Source organism: Ursus maritimus, unplaced genomic scaffold (assembly GCF_017311325.1).
Source record: "Ursus maritimus isolate PB19 unplaced genomic scaffold, ASM1731132v1 scaffold_6, whole genome shotgun sequence".
Classification (NCBI taxonomy): Eukaryota; Metazoa; Chordata; class Mammalia; order Carnivora; family Ursidae; genus Ursus; species Ursus maritimus.
Genome location: NW_024426774.1, coordinates 21,218,297 through 21,233,754, shown reverse-complemented (window position 1 = coordinate 21,233,754; position 15,458 = coordinate 21,218,297).

Here is a 15,458-nt window from a genome sequence, read left to right as displayed (position 1 = left end):
CTATCCAGTGCCTATGACAGGGAAAAAAGGTATCGAAACTTCCTGCACCAAACGCCAATCACGCCAAATTTCCTTCCTGATACTTTGAGTTTTGCATGAAAGGAAAGTAGGAAAGAAAGCATGAGGAAAAGAAGCATAGAAAGAATTGTAAATCTGTTTATATCTCTTTGAAAGTTGCTAGAAGGAATCTAGCATCTTTGGAAATGCAAGAATAAATAAGCACATTTTTTTCACTTACATAATCTTTTTCAACCTCCCTCCCTCCATCTGTTATTAAAGCCTGGAGTCTTAAAGCAGACCCACAGTTCATTTGGCACTAGCCTTGAGCTGAAGAATAAAGGATAGGATCTTTCTGACCTGTGAATTTCTGGATCTTTTTCACTTTATGCTGCTTTGAAGTCTAGAGAGGCACAAAAAGAAAAAATAAATCAGAAAATGTTCTAGGTTAGAGAATCAACAGCACATTTCCTGTTACAGACACGAATATTGATACAGTTGGTGTTCATAACCACAGCAACAACTGCCTCCCCATTCACTTATTCATAAATCATTTAATGAGTGCTTACTATTTTTCCATATTCACCTTTTACCTAAAAATCTTGCTAAATTTGCTTATCGATCATAAAAGTTTATCTGTAGATACTTTTCCAAAAGCATATTGTGATATTCTACACAATCATATTGTCTGCATATGATAACTTTATTTCTTCCTTTCTAATCCTATGACTTGTATCTCCGTTCGTTGCTCTAGTGCATGGACTAGGGTTCCCGATACAATGTTCGATAGATAGTAGGGATTTTTATCTTCTTTTTTTTTATGTAGAAGAAAGTTTTCTTTAATTCACCATTTATGTGTAATGTTTGCTGTGTGGTTTTTGTAAATATTGTCTAGCAGATGAAGAAATTCCCTTTTACTTCTGGTTTGCTAAGAATTTTAGCATGAGGGGCGCCTGGGTGGCACAGTGGTTAAGCGTCTGCCTTCAGCTCAGGGCGTGATCCCGGCGTTATGGGATCGAGCCCCACCTCAGGCTCCTCTGCTATGAGCCTGCTTCTTCCTCTCCCACTCCCCCTGCTTGTGTTCCTCTCTCGCTGGCTGTCTCTATCTCTGTCAAATAAATAAATAAAATCTTTAAAAAAAAAAAGAATTTTAGCATGAAGTTGAAGTTTTTCAAGTGCTCTTTCTGCCTCCATTAAGATGTTCACATGGTTTTTCTTGTTTATTCTATTAAAGTGCTGAATTATAATGGATTTTTAAAATATTAAACCAACTGTGAATTCCTGAAATAAACATGACATGTTTGTGATATTGTTCATGATCCTTTTCATATACTGTTGGATCAAGTTTGCTGATATTAAGTTTAGGAATTTTGAATCTGTGTTCATGAAAGAGACTGACCTGTAATTTTCCTTTCTAATAATGTCTTTATCCAATTTTAGAAGCAAGGTTAATTCAGCCTCCTAAAGTAGAGGGAGAAGTAATGGGTTTTTTCTACCTCATTAGTATAACAAGGCATTCCTATCACTCAGGAAATTCCAAGGGTTTTTGAAGCTCTGTGTAGGAATCTGGGACAAACACCACATATGCTCTTTATTATAACACCACACAGACACACACACACACACACACACACACACACACACGAAGGGGAGAAGATTTTGAAAATTGGCTGATGTTAATATACTCGTGGGGGCTGACAAATCCAAAGTTCTTGAGTCAGGCTGGAAACTTAGAAAGCGTTTCTATGTTTCAATCTTTTTTAAAAAATTAAATTAAATATTATTTTTTAATTGAAGTATAGTTGACACACAATGTTAGTTTCAGGTGTACAACATAGTGATTCAACATATGTTTCAATTTTGAGGCAGAATTCTTCCCTTTTCAGAAAACCTCACTCTGCTCTAAGGCCAGCAACTGATTGGATGATGCCTGGTTACATAATGGAGGCTGATCTGCCTTGTTTAAAGTCTACTGATTTTTTTAAATATTTTTTTCTGATGGGCAACAAATTTATTATTTTTTTAATATTTAATTTATTTGTCAGAGAGAAGGAGAGAGAGAGAGGCAGGCAGAGGGAGAAGTGGGCTCCCTACTGAACAGGAAGCCCAATGCAGGACTTGATCCCAGGACCCTGGGATCATGACCTGAGCTGAAGGCAGACCCTAAGCCATTTAACCAACTGAGCCACCCAGGTGTCCCTAACGTCTACTGATTTTCAATGTTAATAAATGGGGAATTATTTAAAAATGAAATCTTTAGGGGCAACTGGGTGGCTGAGTCAGTTAAGCAACCAACTCCTGATTTCAGCTCAGGTAGTGATCTCAGGAATCATGCATTGGCCTGTGTCAGGCTCCGCACTGAGTGTACAGCTTGCTTGGGATTTCCTCTTGGGTTGTGATCTCAGGGTCTTAGGATTGAGCCCTGCATTGGGCTCTGCACTCAGCAGGGAGTCTACTTGAGATTCTCTCTCTCCCTCTCCCTCTGCCCCTCTCCCAGCTCACATGTGCAAGCTCTCTCTCTAAAATAAAATAAATCTTAAAAAAAGAAAGAAAGAAAGAAAGAAAGAAAGAAAGAAAGAAAGAAAGAAATGCCAATGACCTAAAGTAGTTAAGACAGTTTTGAAGAAGATCAAAGTTACACTGGAATAGTGAGGCCCTGAGCCTGGTGGGATTTAGGTCCTCCTGGTGCTAGGAGCTCAGAGATAATAGACTAGGAGCCTTAACAAAGTTCTTTGTGACCAAGCTTGGTCCATAGGAGCTGAGCCACAGTTTTTGCCTTCAGATGGCAAAGATGAAAAGCAACAGTTATTCCCATGGCTTAAGGACCTGACCCTCAGGGCACCTGGGTGGCTCAGTTGGTTGAGCGTCTGACTCCTGATCTGGGCGCATGTCCTGATCTCAGGGTCATGGGATCGAGCTCTGCGTTAGGCTCCATGTTCAGTGGGGAACCTGCTTGAGGTTTCTCTCTCTCTCCCCCTCGCTGCCCCTCCCCCCTGCTTGCACACACACTCTCTGAATAAATAAAATCTTTTTTTTTTTTTAAAGCACCTGACCTTCTGCCATTTGGGATAAATGGCAAAAACTCCAGAATTCTCATACAATACAAAGGTTGGGGAGGAAAAACTGATTCTGGACTTTTTAGCCAACCTAGGTGATAGGAGTCTTAAACTAGATTATACTTGATGTAGAAAGGAAATATATTTGCCCTTTCTTTTTTTTTTTTTTTTTTAGATTTTATTTATTTATTTAACACAGATAGAGACAGCCAGCAAGAGAGGGAACACAAGCAGGGGGAGTGGGAGAGGAAGAAGCAGGCTCATAGCGGAGGAGCCTGATGTGGGGCTCGATCCCATAACGCTGGGATCACGCCCTGAGCCGAAGGCAGACGCTTAACCGCTGTGCCACCCAGGAGCCCCTATTTGCCCTTTCTTATACCTAAGTGTTGTGGAACAATTCACACCTGTTAAAGTCAATTAAATATCATGCATCACTTGTTACATGGGGAAAAGTGGACATTTGTCTTTTCTCTTTCTCTTAAAGATATTAAAATGAACTTCGTGATTTTAAAAAAAACATGCTGTTTTAAAATGAAAATATTATATACCTAAAATATTACCTGAAATATTACATACCTATCATACATTATAAAAAAGAGATAAAATGATGTTTGAATTCTGAAGGGGTTGACAAATTCTGACAAGAAAAGAAGTTTGAAGGTCAAAACAGGCCGGGAAACACTGCTGCCGGCAGTGGGATGCTGAGAGAGTTTGTTTAGTCACTTCAGGCAGAGTGACAGAGCCAGCTATGGGAAGTTCTGTGTATGTTGTTTTGTTCGTAGAGCAGGGTCTATGCTCCATGCTCTAGACTGGAAAAAGTTTATGGGAGACCAGCTAGCATACTGTAAATAGATGAAGTCCTAGTTAAGACAGTAATACTCAATCGAGATTGCTGTGTTTGAGAGATGTTTCTGAGAAAAAAAAATTGAAAGGTCTTTGTGGACAAATATATTGATAATTAGCTCTACCTCCAAGATGTAGAGTGTAGGCTAATGCTGTCCAGTAGAACTTTCTATGATGATGGAAATATTCTAGATCTGCTCTGTCCAATATGCTAGCCTCTAGCCACAGGTGGTACTTGGAATGTCCATAATGCGACTATGGAACTGAATTTTAAATTTTATGTAATTTTGATTAATTTAAAGTTGAATGGCCACATGTAGCCAGTGGATACCAGACTGGATAGCAGGGGTCTAGACCATTAATTTGAGCTGCTAGGTGAATATCTCCACATAAATTTTACAAGCACTTCAAATGTAATAGTTCCTTTTCTGCCTCCTACCACACAACTTCTGTCTAATGTTTCCTATGTTGTTCAAAATGCCATCATCTTGTCAGTCATTCAGGGTTAAAATTGAAAAGTCATTTATTCATTTCACAAACATGCAGGGAACACTTACTAAATGCCAGGCAATATACTAGGAACAGGGGATACAAAGATGAATATAATCCTTGCAGGAAAACAATGATAATATTTATAATTAATTCTTATATTTGAGGTCCAATCAGGAAAAAAAAAAGACTCAGTCCCTTCCCCCTCATTCTGCTTTACTTTTCATATCCAAACTTTTATCACAATAGCCCCCTCAGGACAAAGATTTCTGTCCCTTCCATTTACCGCTGTTTCCATAATGCTGTGCCTTGTACACAATGCTGGTGGTGGTGGATGGTAAACATGTGAGGAATGAATCCATGCCTCTCTTCTACCATCCTGCTCTAATTCTTTAATTTCCTTTTCCCTCCTTCCCACTACATCATTAACAGAGCCTCCAATTGGCTTAGCTACCCAGACAACTGCCATAGACGCTCACTGGAGTTATTTTAAAGTTTCACTTTCAAAGTGTGGTCCTGGGTCAGTAAGGTTACAGGATATAAAATCAATATACAGAAATTCATTGCATTTCTATACACTAATAATGAAGTGGCAGAAAGAAAAATTAAGAAAACAATCCCATTTACAACTGCACCAAAAACAATAAAAGACCTAGGAATAAACTTAACCAAAGAGGTGAAAGACCTGTACTCAGAAAACTATAAAAGATTGATGAAAAAAACTGAAGATGGCACAGATGGAAAGTCATTCCACGCTCCTGACTTGGAAGAACAAACATTGTTAAAATGCCCATACTACCCAAAGCAATCTACAGATTTAATGTGATCCCTTTCAAAAAATCATCAGCATTTTTCACAGAACTAGAAAAATCATAAAATTTGTATGGAATCACAAAAGACCCTGAATAGCCAAAGCAATCTTGGGAAAGAAACAACAACAACAACAACACACATCTGGAGGTATCACCATTCCAGATTTCAAGGTATACTACAAAGCTGTAGTAATCAAAACAGTATGGTACTGGCACAAAAATAGACACATAGATCAATGGAACAGAATAGAAAGTTCAAAAATAAACCCACGATTATATGGTCGATTAATCTTTGACAAAGGAGGAGAGAATATGCAATGGGAAAAAGACAGTCTCTTCAACAAATGGTGTTGGGAAAACTGGATAGCTACATGCAAAAGAATGAAATTGGACCATTTTCTTACACCATACACAAAAATAAACTCAAAATGAGTAAAGGACCTATATGTGAGACCTGAAACCATAAAATCCTAGAAAAGAGCACAGGCAGTAATTTCTCTGACTTTGGCTGCAGAAACATGTTTCTAGATATGGCTCCTGAGGCAAGGGAAATAAAAGCAAAAATGAACTATTGGGACTACATCAAAACAAAAAGCTTCTGCACAGCACAGGAAGCAACCAACAAAACCAAACAACAGCCTAGTGAATGGGCGAAGATATTTGCAAGTGACATACCTGATAAAGGGTTAGTATCCAAAGTATATAGAGAACTTACACAACTGAACACACCAAAAACCAAATAATCCAATTAAAAATGGGCAGAAGAGAGTCACCTGGGTGGCTCAGTCAGTTAAGCATCCAACTCTTCATCTCAGTTCAGGTCTTGATCTCAGGGTCGTGAGTTCAAGCCCCATGTTGGGCTCCACACCCAGTATGGAGCCCACTTAAAAAAAAATGGGCAACAGACATGAACAGACATTTCTCCAAAGAAGACATACAAATGTCCAACAGACACATGAAAAGATGCTCAACATCACTCATCATCAGAGAAATGCAAATCAAAACCACAATGAGCTACCACCTCATATTTTCAGAATGGCTAAAATCAAAAACAGAAGAAACAACAAATGTTGACAAGGATGTGGAGAAAAGGAACCCTCATGCACTGGTGGTGGGAATGCAAACTGGTGCAGCCACTGTGGAAAACAATATGAAGGTCTCTCAAAAAATTAAAAATAGAGGAGCTTCTGGGTGGCTCAGTCAGTTAAGTGTCCAACTCTTGATTTCTGCTCAGGTCATGATCTCAGGGTCATGAGATTGAGCCCAGCATTGGGCTCCGCACTCAGGGCCAAGTTTGCTTGAGATACTCTCCCTCTCCATCTGCCTCTCCGCCCACTCACGCTCTCTCTAAAATAAATAAGTAAAATCTTTTAAAAAATTGAAAATAGAATTATATTATCCAGTAATTGCATTATTGGGTATTTACCCAAAAACTATGAAAACACGAATTTGAAAGGATATATGCACCACTGTTTATAGCAGCATTATCTTTTTAAAGATTTTATTTATTCATTTGAGAGAAAGAGTGTGTACAAGTGGGGAGGAGGGGCAGAGGGAGAGGGAGAAGCAGGCTCCCCCTGAGGAGGGAGCCTGACATGGGGCTTGATCCCAGGACCTCAGATTCATGACCTGAGCTGAAGGCAGACGCTTAACCAACTGAGCCACCCAGGTGTCCCTATAGCAGCATTATTTACAATAGCCAAATTACAGAAGCAGTCCAAGTGTCCATTGATAGATGAATAAATAAAGAATATGTGGTCTGTGTGCATAAAATATAATGCTAGGCGAAATAAGCCAGTCAGAGAAAGACAAATTCCATGTGATTTCACTCATATGTGGAATTTAAAAAACAAAACAAATAAACAAAGGAAAAATAAAGAGACAAACCAAAAAACAGACTCTTAACTGCAGAGAACAAACTGATGGTTACCAGAGGGGAGGTGGGTGAGGGATGGGTGAAACAGGTGAAGGGGATTAAGAGTACACTTATCTTGACAAGCACTGAGTAATGTATAGAATTGTTGAATTACTATTTGTACACCTGAAACTAATATAACCCTGTATGTTAACTATATTGGAATTAAAATGTTAAAATAATAAAATAACACAAAAATTTCCTTTCTTAAAAAAAAATGTGAAAGTGGCACCTGGGTGGCTCAGTCAGTTAAGCATCTGCCTTCAGCTCAGGTCATGATCTCAGGGTCCTGGATCAAGCACCGCATTGGGCTCCCTGTTCACTGGGGAGCCTGCTTCTCCCTCTCCCTCTGCTGCTCCTTCTGCTTGTGCTCTCTCTATCGAATGAATAAATAAAATCTTTTTTAAAAGATTTTTTATTTATTTATTTGACAGAGATAGACAGCCAGTGAGAGAGGGAACACAAGCAGGGGGAGTGGGAGAGGAAGAAGCAGGCTCCCAGTGGAGGAGCCTGATGTGGGACTCGATCGCGGAACACCGGGACCACACCCTGAGCCAAGGCAGACGCCTAACGACTGTGCTACCTGAATAAATAAAATCTTAAAAAAAAAAATAACAACAAAAAAAGTGAAGTCCTTGGTCCAACAGCAGCAGCATCACCTGGAAGCTTGTTAGGAAGGAGGAATCTCAATCCCTACCCCACACCTACTGAATCAGAATATACTTTTTAACAAGACCTCCAGCTGATTGATTCGTTCATATGGGTGTAACAGTTCGAGAAGCATTGCTCTGAAGCACAGATCTAAGCACATTTTCACCTGGCTTTAAGACTTTTGACTTTTTTCTTTTTAAAGATTTATTTATTTATTTTAGAGAGAAAGAGAGTAGGAGCAGGGGAAGGGGGAGGGAGAGAGGGAAAGANNNAGGGAGAGAAGCAGACTCCCTGCTGAGCGTGGGGCCTGACGCAGGGCTTGATCTCACAACCCTGAGCCAAAATCAAGAGTCACAGGGTTAACCGACTGAGCCACCCAGGCACCCTTGACATCTTTCAATTGCATATAGAATTAGTATTTATATGAACTATTCAGCCTGGCATTGAAAGCCCTCTACAATGTCACCTCTGTCAATTTTCCAAATTTTTCTCTCACTGAGCTCCCTATGCTTCTACACTCCATCCACATAGGTGTCCTCTCTTCAAACACATCCAACACTCTTCAGTTTCCCATGTTTTTCCCCACCCATTCCCTCGATCTGGAAAGTCTTCCCTACTCTCTTCCATCCACACTATCCACCTTCAAAGTCCTACCCTTCTTCTGAAGCATAATTCAAACCTGAGCTCCCCCAGAGGCATTTTATAGATCCCCCTGCTTCAAAAGACTCTTTACCTCCAACCTCTTCAGAAGTATTTATACTTCTATTAACTCATCATTTTCTCTTTCCTTGTGCTATGTATATATCCATCTAACTGTCTCCCCCGCTTCACCTTGAGCTCCTAGAATGTGAGGATGGGGTTTTATTTTTCCTCAATGTCTAGTATGCCACCATATATAATGGGTGCTCAAGGTTTGTTGAAATAAACTAAAAGGAACAGGATTGAGCATGACTTATAGGATGGCATCCATAGGCATTATCTCAACTCCCGTCTTCCCCCACCCAGTTCCTCCCCTGGCCCAAGATGTAGGAGCTTCCATGGCTTCAGAGGCAGTGACAGGGAGCAGTGAATTTCAAGGGAGGGTTGCATCACATACCTCTGAGTCTGTCTTGGCTGCCACCTGCTCCCTGCTCTCTCTCCCAGAAAAGAGCAGCCAAAACGCCCAAACAAGGAAACCAAATAATAGTAGAAGGCTGACATATGATGGAGGCGGGATGGCCAGCCCCCAAATTGGTGCCATTACTCAACCCCATGCCCCTCTCAGCCAAACAATGTTCTCCCTCAAGGTTGTGACTCCATATGACATCACAATGGACATTCCAAGGTAAACCTGACAGGGCCCAGGGAATGTGCGAGCTGCTTGAGTCTCTTCTCTGACACATGCTCATCTGCTGCCCCTTCCTGCAGCTGCTCACGGGCTCTGCCCTGACAGCCAATGCTCAGGGAAGACCTCCTGGACAACTTGGCATAGAGAGTATGGAGGCAAGATTTCAAAAGAGCAGGCCTTCTAAGTGGCCTGTCTTGCCCTATAAGCATCTTCTCTGAAACCAGTCATTCCCTAGAGGTCCAGGTATGGTGCCATATGTTCCCAATCACAAATTAGAATACAGAGTCAAGTACATTTAAGAAAGCTAGGATATCTTAAGTAGGTACTGTCAGAGAATGTGATATATATGGTTTCCTAACTCCAAAGTTTGACACATTTCTTATTTGCTATAGCATTGAAACAGAGAAGAGATGTCACATAGGGAAATTAAATGATCTTAGAGGATCACTCAAGTCCAAAATCCATGGTCTCATTTTCTAGAACATTTGTTATGTCCTTACACCCAGAGTTAACTAGATTCTCTATAGTTAATTCACTGTAAACAAAATTTACAAGGAATCAACTCATGCTAAAATAAAGATAAATAAAATTGGCCAGGGTATTTTTTTTCTTGTAGGAATGTTAATTTGGAAAATCAATTCAATTAAATAACTATTGAATAGCAGGCACTGTTTTTGAAAAAGACAATCATGGTTTCTCACCTTACAGAATTTCAGTCTTTTGGGGCAGCCAAAATAATATTCTCAGAAAGTCCATCATCAAGGAAGTGGTTAAATAACATATGGTACGTCCATATTACGAAAGACTTTGCAGTCACTATAAAGATCATAATTATAAAGAATAATTGTCAGGCTGAGCACACATTATGTGGCAGTATTAGTATATGCCCACCTGGAGTTCTAAGGTTAGGGCTAGAGATACAGCTTTGGTTCTTAGAACATGTTTGTACAGTTTGACAAGCACTTTTTTTTTTAAGGATTTTATTTATTTATTTGAGAGAGAGCGAGCACGAGCGGGGGGAGGGGCAGATGCAGAGGGAGAAGCAGGCTCCCCGCTGAGCAGGGAGCCTGATGTGGAGCTCAATCCCAGGACCCCAGGATCATGACCTGAGCCAAAGGTAAAGCAACTGAGCCACCCAGGCCCCCCACTTTCTTCTATATGTATACAAAAATGTATTCTTTATGTCTTGAATATTTACTCACCATTACGTTTGAGTCATCCATGCTATTTCGTACAGCTGGGATTTGTCTTTATTATTTTATTGCATTGTATAACCATTGCATAACTTTTTTTTTTCTTTTTTAATTTAAATTCAATTAGTCAACATATAATACACATCATTAGTTTCAGAGGTAGAGTTCAATGATTCATCAGTTGTGTTATAACACCCAGTGCTCATCACATCCTGTGCCCTCCTTAATGCACCTCGCCCAGTTACCCTATCCCCCCTACCCACCGTTTTTTCTTTTTTTAACTTAAATTCAATTAGCCAACATATATTACATCATTAGTTTCAGATGTAGTGTTCAATGATTCATCAGTCATTGCATAACTCATTTATCCATGATGATATTGATGGATATTTGGCTTGTTTTCCACGTTTGGCTATTATCAACGATGCTGTTAAAAACATCCTTGTCCATGTATCTTGGTGCATATATATTCCCATGTCTCTATGGCAGTGGTTTGTAAGCTTCCACATACATCAAATCACCTGGAGGGCTTGTTAAAACACAGACTGCTGGGGCCTACCCCTAGAGTTCCTGATTAAGTTTGGAGCAGAGCTCATGAATTTGGCATATCTAAGAAGTTTCCAGGTATTGCTGATACTGTTGGACCGAGGACCACGCTTCAAGGATCCCTGCTCCATGGTATCTACCAAGGAGTAGAACTGCTAGGTTCTAGAGTATGTGTAACTTCAACTTTAGTAGACAGTGCCAAACTGTTTTCACCTGAGCGGTTGTGTCAAGATCTCCACCAGTGGTGAATGGCTGTTCTTCCTGCTTCGTTTTCACGCCAACATGGAATTGTCAGGCTGTTTCATTTTAGCCGATCCTGTATGTGTGGTAGTGGTATTCCAGCGCTTCACTTAAATTTCTCTGCTTACTAATAATTACTAACTTGTGAACACATTTTCATAAGTTAATTGGGCATTTTGTTTTTAAACATAATGCTGCATTCCAGCTGCTAATATTTTGTTTAGGATTTTTTCTTCCCGATTTTCATGAGTGAGGCCATTCTGTAATTTTTCTCTCTTGTTCTGTCTTTGTCAGGCTTTTGGTATCAAGGTCACGCTAGACTCCTGAGTTGGGGAATGTTTCCTCTTTTTTTTTTTTAATGCCTGAAAAAGTTTGCATAAGATTGAAACTATTTGATCCTTCAACATGTGGTACAACTCGTCAGCAAAGCCATTCAAGCCTGGAGTTTTGTGTGAAGATTTTGGACTAAAGATTTCATTTATTTGACGGTTATAATACTATCGAGAATTTATAAAATTTTTTGAGTCATCTTTGATGAGTTATATCTTCTAGTGATTTTTTTACTTAATCTACATTTTCAAATATATTGACATAAAGTTATTCAAATGCAGTACTGTCTCCTTGTTTTTATGATATTGGTCATTTGTGTCTTCTCTCTCTCCTTTTTTTTCTATCCTTGATCTATCTTGCTAAACATTTGTCAATTTTATTTTTTAAAGATTGCATTTAGTTATTTGAGAGAGAGCACAACCACAAGCAGGGTGGAGGGGCAGAGGGAGTGTGAGAAGCAGGCTTCCCGTTGATCAGGGAACCGGATGTGGGACTCAATCTCAGGACCCCAGGATCATGACCTGAGCCTAAGGCAGTCGCTTAACCAACCGAATCACGCAGGCGCCCTGAGATTTGTCGATTTTAGTGAATGATTTCAAAGAGCCAACTTTCTGTATGTTTGCTTTCAATTTCAGTAACTTCTTCCTTTGTCTTTATTATTTCCTTACTTCTACTTCCTTTTTTGCCCCAGTCTTCTTGAGATATAATTGACAATTCTACTTTCTTTGGATTTATTTTGTTGTTTTTTTCTAATTTCTTGAGATAAATTGCCTAGATCATTCACTTTTAACCTTTTTTCCCTAATACATGCATTCGAGAGTATAAATTTTCTCTTAAGTACTACTTTAGTTTCATTCCACACATTATGACATGTAGAATTTTTATCATTCTGTTCCAACTATTTTCTAATTTCTACGATGATTTCTTCTTTGATCCATGGGTTATTCGGTAGTTCATTTAGAGTTTCTAGACATTTGGGGATTTTCTAGTTATCTAACAAAGTTGCACTGTGGCCAGGATATATAATTTCATTCCTTTGAAATGTTCTAAGACTTTATTCCCAGTTTATGATCAGTTAAAAAGAATTATTTGTGTGCTTAAAAATAAGATGTATTCTGCCGGTGGAGTTAAAAATAGTCTCTTCAAGGGGCACCTGGGTGGCTCAGTCAGTTAAGCGCTGGACTTTTGATTTTGGCTCAGGTCAGGATTTCAGGGTCCTGGGATGGAGCCCAGCATTGTGCTCTGTCCTCCGTGGGAAGTCAGCTTGAGACTCCCTCTCCCTCTGCCTCTGCCCCTCCCCCTGTGCATGTGCACTCTCTCTCTCTCTCAAATAAATAAATCTTTAAAAAAAAAGTTTCTTCAGAGTTTACCCTCCTGCCTGGAGGCAGGGGGTGTCTCTATAACCATTTGATCAACTCAGCTCATCTCGATGTTCAAATCTATATTATTCCTAAACTTTTGTCTGCTTTTTTCCACCAGTTATTAAGGCAAGTATGCAAAATTTATCATAATGATTGTGGATTTGTTTATTTCTCCTTTGAATACTGAGGATTTTTGTTTTATGTATTTTTAAGTGTTATTTAAAATCATTATTCCTGGTGAATTAAGTTTTCTATCACTATGAAGACCCTCTTTATCTTTAACAAAACTTTTGGCCTTTAGTTCTTTTGTCTGATACTAATATTGCTATAGCAATTTTCTTTTGGTTGGTACTTGCATAGTGTATCTTTTCCCATTCTTTTAACCTTTCTATATCTTTTTAATATTGGATAAATAAACAAAATCTAAATATATGCTATTGGCAAGAGACACCTCTAAAACAAAGAGATTTTAACTGGAGCACTGAGAAGAGTAGGCAGTTAGTTGGTGATAAATAGGTTACACATTAGCAGCCTGGGGGCAGAATATCTTGACTTTGTGGCTTCCAAGTCCCCTGGGCTAACAGACTAAGAGCCACAGGTGCAGAACTGGCCACTCTCCTCTTCCACCTCTGCCCCAGGGTAAGCCCTAGACTCATTTTAATGCATTTGCTTTGTGGTTTTAGCTCCCCCTCAGCCCCCCATGGGGGAAGGCTGCCCTGATGGTTCAGGACAAACCTTGTAGGGTCAAAAACTAACCTCTCCCAACCTGTGGGAGGAGTCCCTCTAAAGGATTGGAAGCAGCCTCCATTAGAGACCATCCCCATCCATGACCCAAGACACCCCCCAACCCCCAACCCCACACACACAAGAAGAAAAGACTCCTGTAGCCTCAGGGCAGTTGCCACCTCTGGGCCTTCCCTGCTCTCCCACTTTGAGAGTGTACAGTCCTCAAGAAACTGCTTTGTGCTTGCTACTTTCTTCTGTCTTTATCTTTTTTTTTTTAATTTAAATTCAATTTAGTTAACATATAGTGTATTATTAGTTTCAGGGTAGAGTTTAGCGATTCATCATAACACCCAGTGCTCATTATATCATGTGCCCTCCTTAATGCCCATTCCCCAGTTACCCCATCCCCCCACCCCGACTGTCTTTATAAGAGCACAGATCCTCACGGAAATCTTTCGTGGGGAATCCAAGAACCGAGACCTCCATTCACACACCGACTCTCCTACCCCAAACAGCATGTGTTCTATTTCCAGTTCCACTACGCATGCCATTATATTTAATGTAGTTACTAAAGCATTAGGATCAGAATTACCCTTTTGGGGGCGCCTGGGTGGCACAGCGGTTAAGAGTCTGCCTTCGGCTCAGGGCGTGATCCCGGCGTTCTGGGATCGAGCCCCACATCGGGCTCCTCCGCTATGAGCCTGCTTCTTCCTCTCCCACTCCCCCTGCTTGTGTTCCCTCTCTCGCTGGCTGTCTCTATCCTGTCGAATAAATAAATAAAATCTTTAAAAAAAAAAAAAAAGAATTACCCTTTTGCTTGGCACTTTCTCTTTCATCCTGTTTTATATTTCTTTTTCTCTCACTTCTTGCCTTTTAGTTAGATAACTATTTTTAATTAATTATCCATTTTTCCCTTTACTAATTGGAAGTTAAATTCTGTTTTTGTTCTTTTAGTGCAAGGGTTGACAAACTATGGCCTGTGGGTCAAAGCTAGCCTGATGCCTGTTTTTGTAAATAGAGATGTATTGGAACACAGCCACGCTCATTTTACTTACTGTCTCTGTCCGCTTTCAGGCTACAACAGTAGGTAGTTACAATGAAAACCATAGGGGGTTTGCAATGACTAAAATATTTACTATCTAGCCAACCCCATTTTTAGTGCAACCCCTTTAAAATGCAATATACACATTCAACCTATCAAATTCTTAAACAAAACCTCTGTCCTCTTTATGGATGATAAATCAAGGCCCTCAGAATATTTTAATTATATTTACCCCTTCCCACATGTAGGTTACTATAGTCAGGAATTTTATTTTCTTAATAAACTCTATTTTGAAATAATTTTAGATTTACAGAAACGTTGCCAAGATAGCACGGTGAGTTCCCATATGCCCTTCACCCAGTTTCACCCAGTGTTAACACCTTATATAACTTTGGTGCCTGTGTCAAATTTATGTGATTAACATTGGTACACTACTTTTAACTGAATGCCAAACGTCATTCGGATTTCACCAGTTTTTCCACTCAAGTCCTTTTACTGTCCAGGATCCAACCTAGGGCCCATGTTGGATTTAGTTGTCATGCTTCTTTAGTCCCCTCTGGTCTGTGACAGTTTCTCTGACACTGACAGTTTCTAGGAGTACTGGTAGGTTCTCAAGTTTGGGTTTCTCTGTTCTCCATATGCCTAGACTGAGGCTATGTGTTTTGGGGAAAACACCACAGAGGCGACGTGCCCTTCTCATGACATCATCTCAGGCAGTACAATGTAGCAGCTGGTGTTGCATCGTCATTACCTGGCTAAGGTAGTGAGTGCCTGCCAGGTTTCTCCACAGAAGCTATCATTTTTCTCTTCCCCTACTCTATTCTTAGGACGCAAGCCCCTAAGTGGAGCCTACACTGCGGATGCAAGGAGTGAGGGGTTGTTACGCTCCATCTCTTGGAGTGGGGTATACTTACACCTATTATTTGGAAA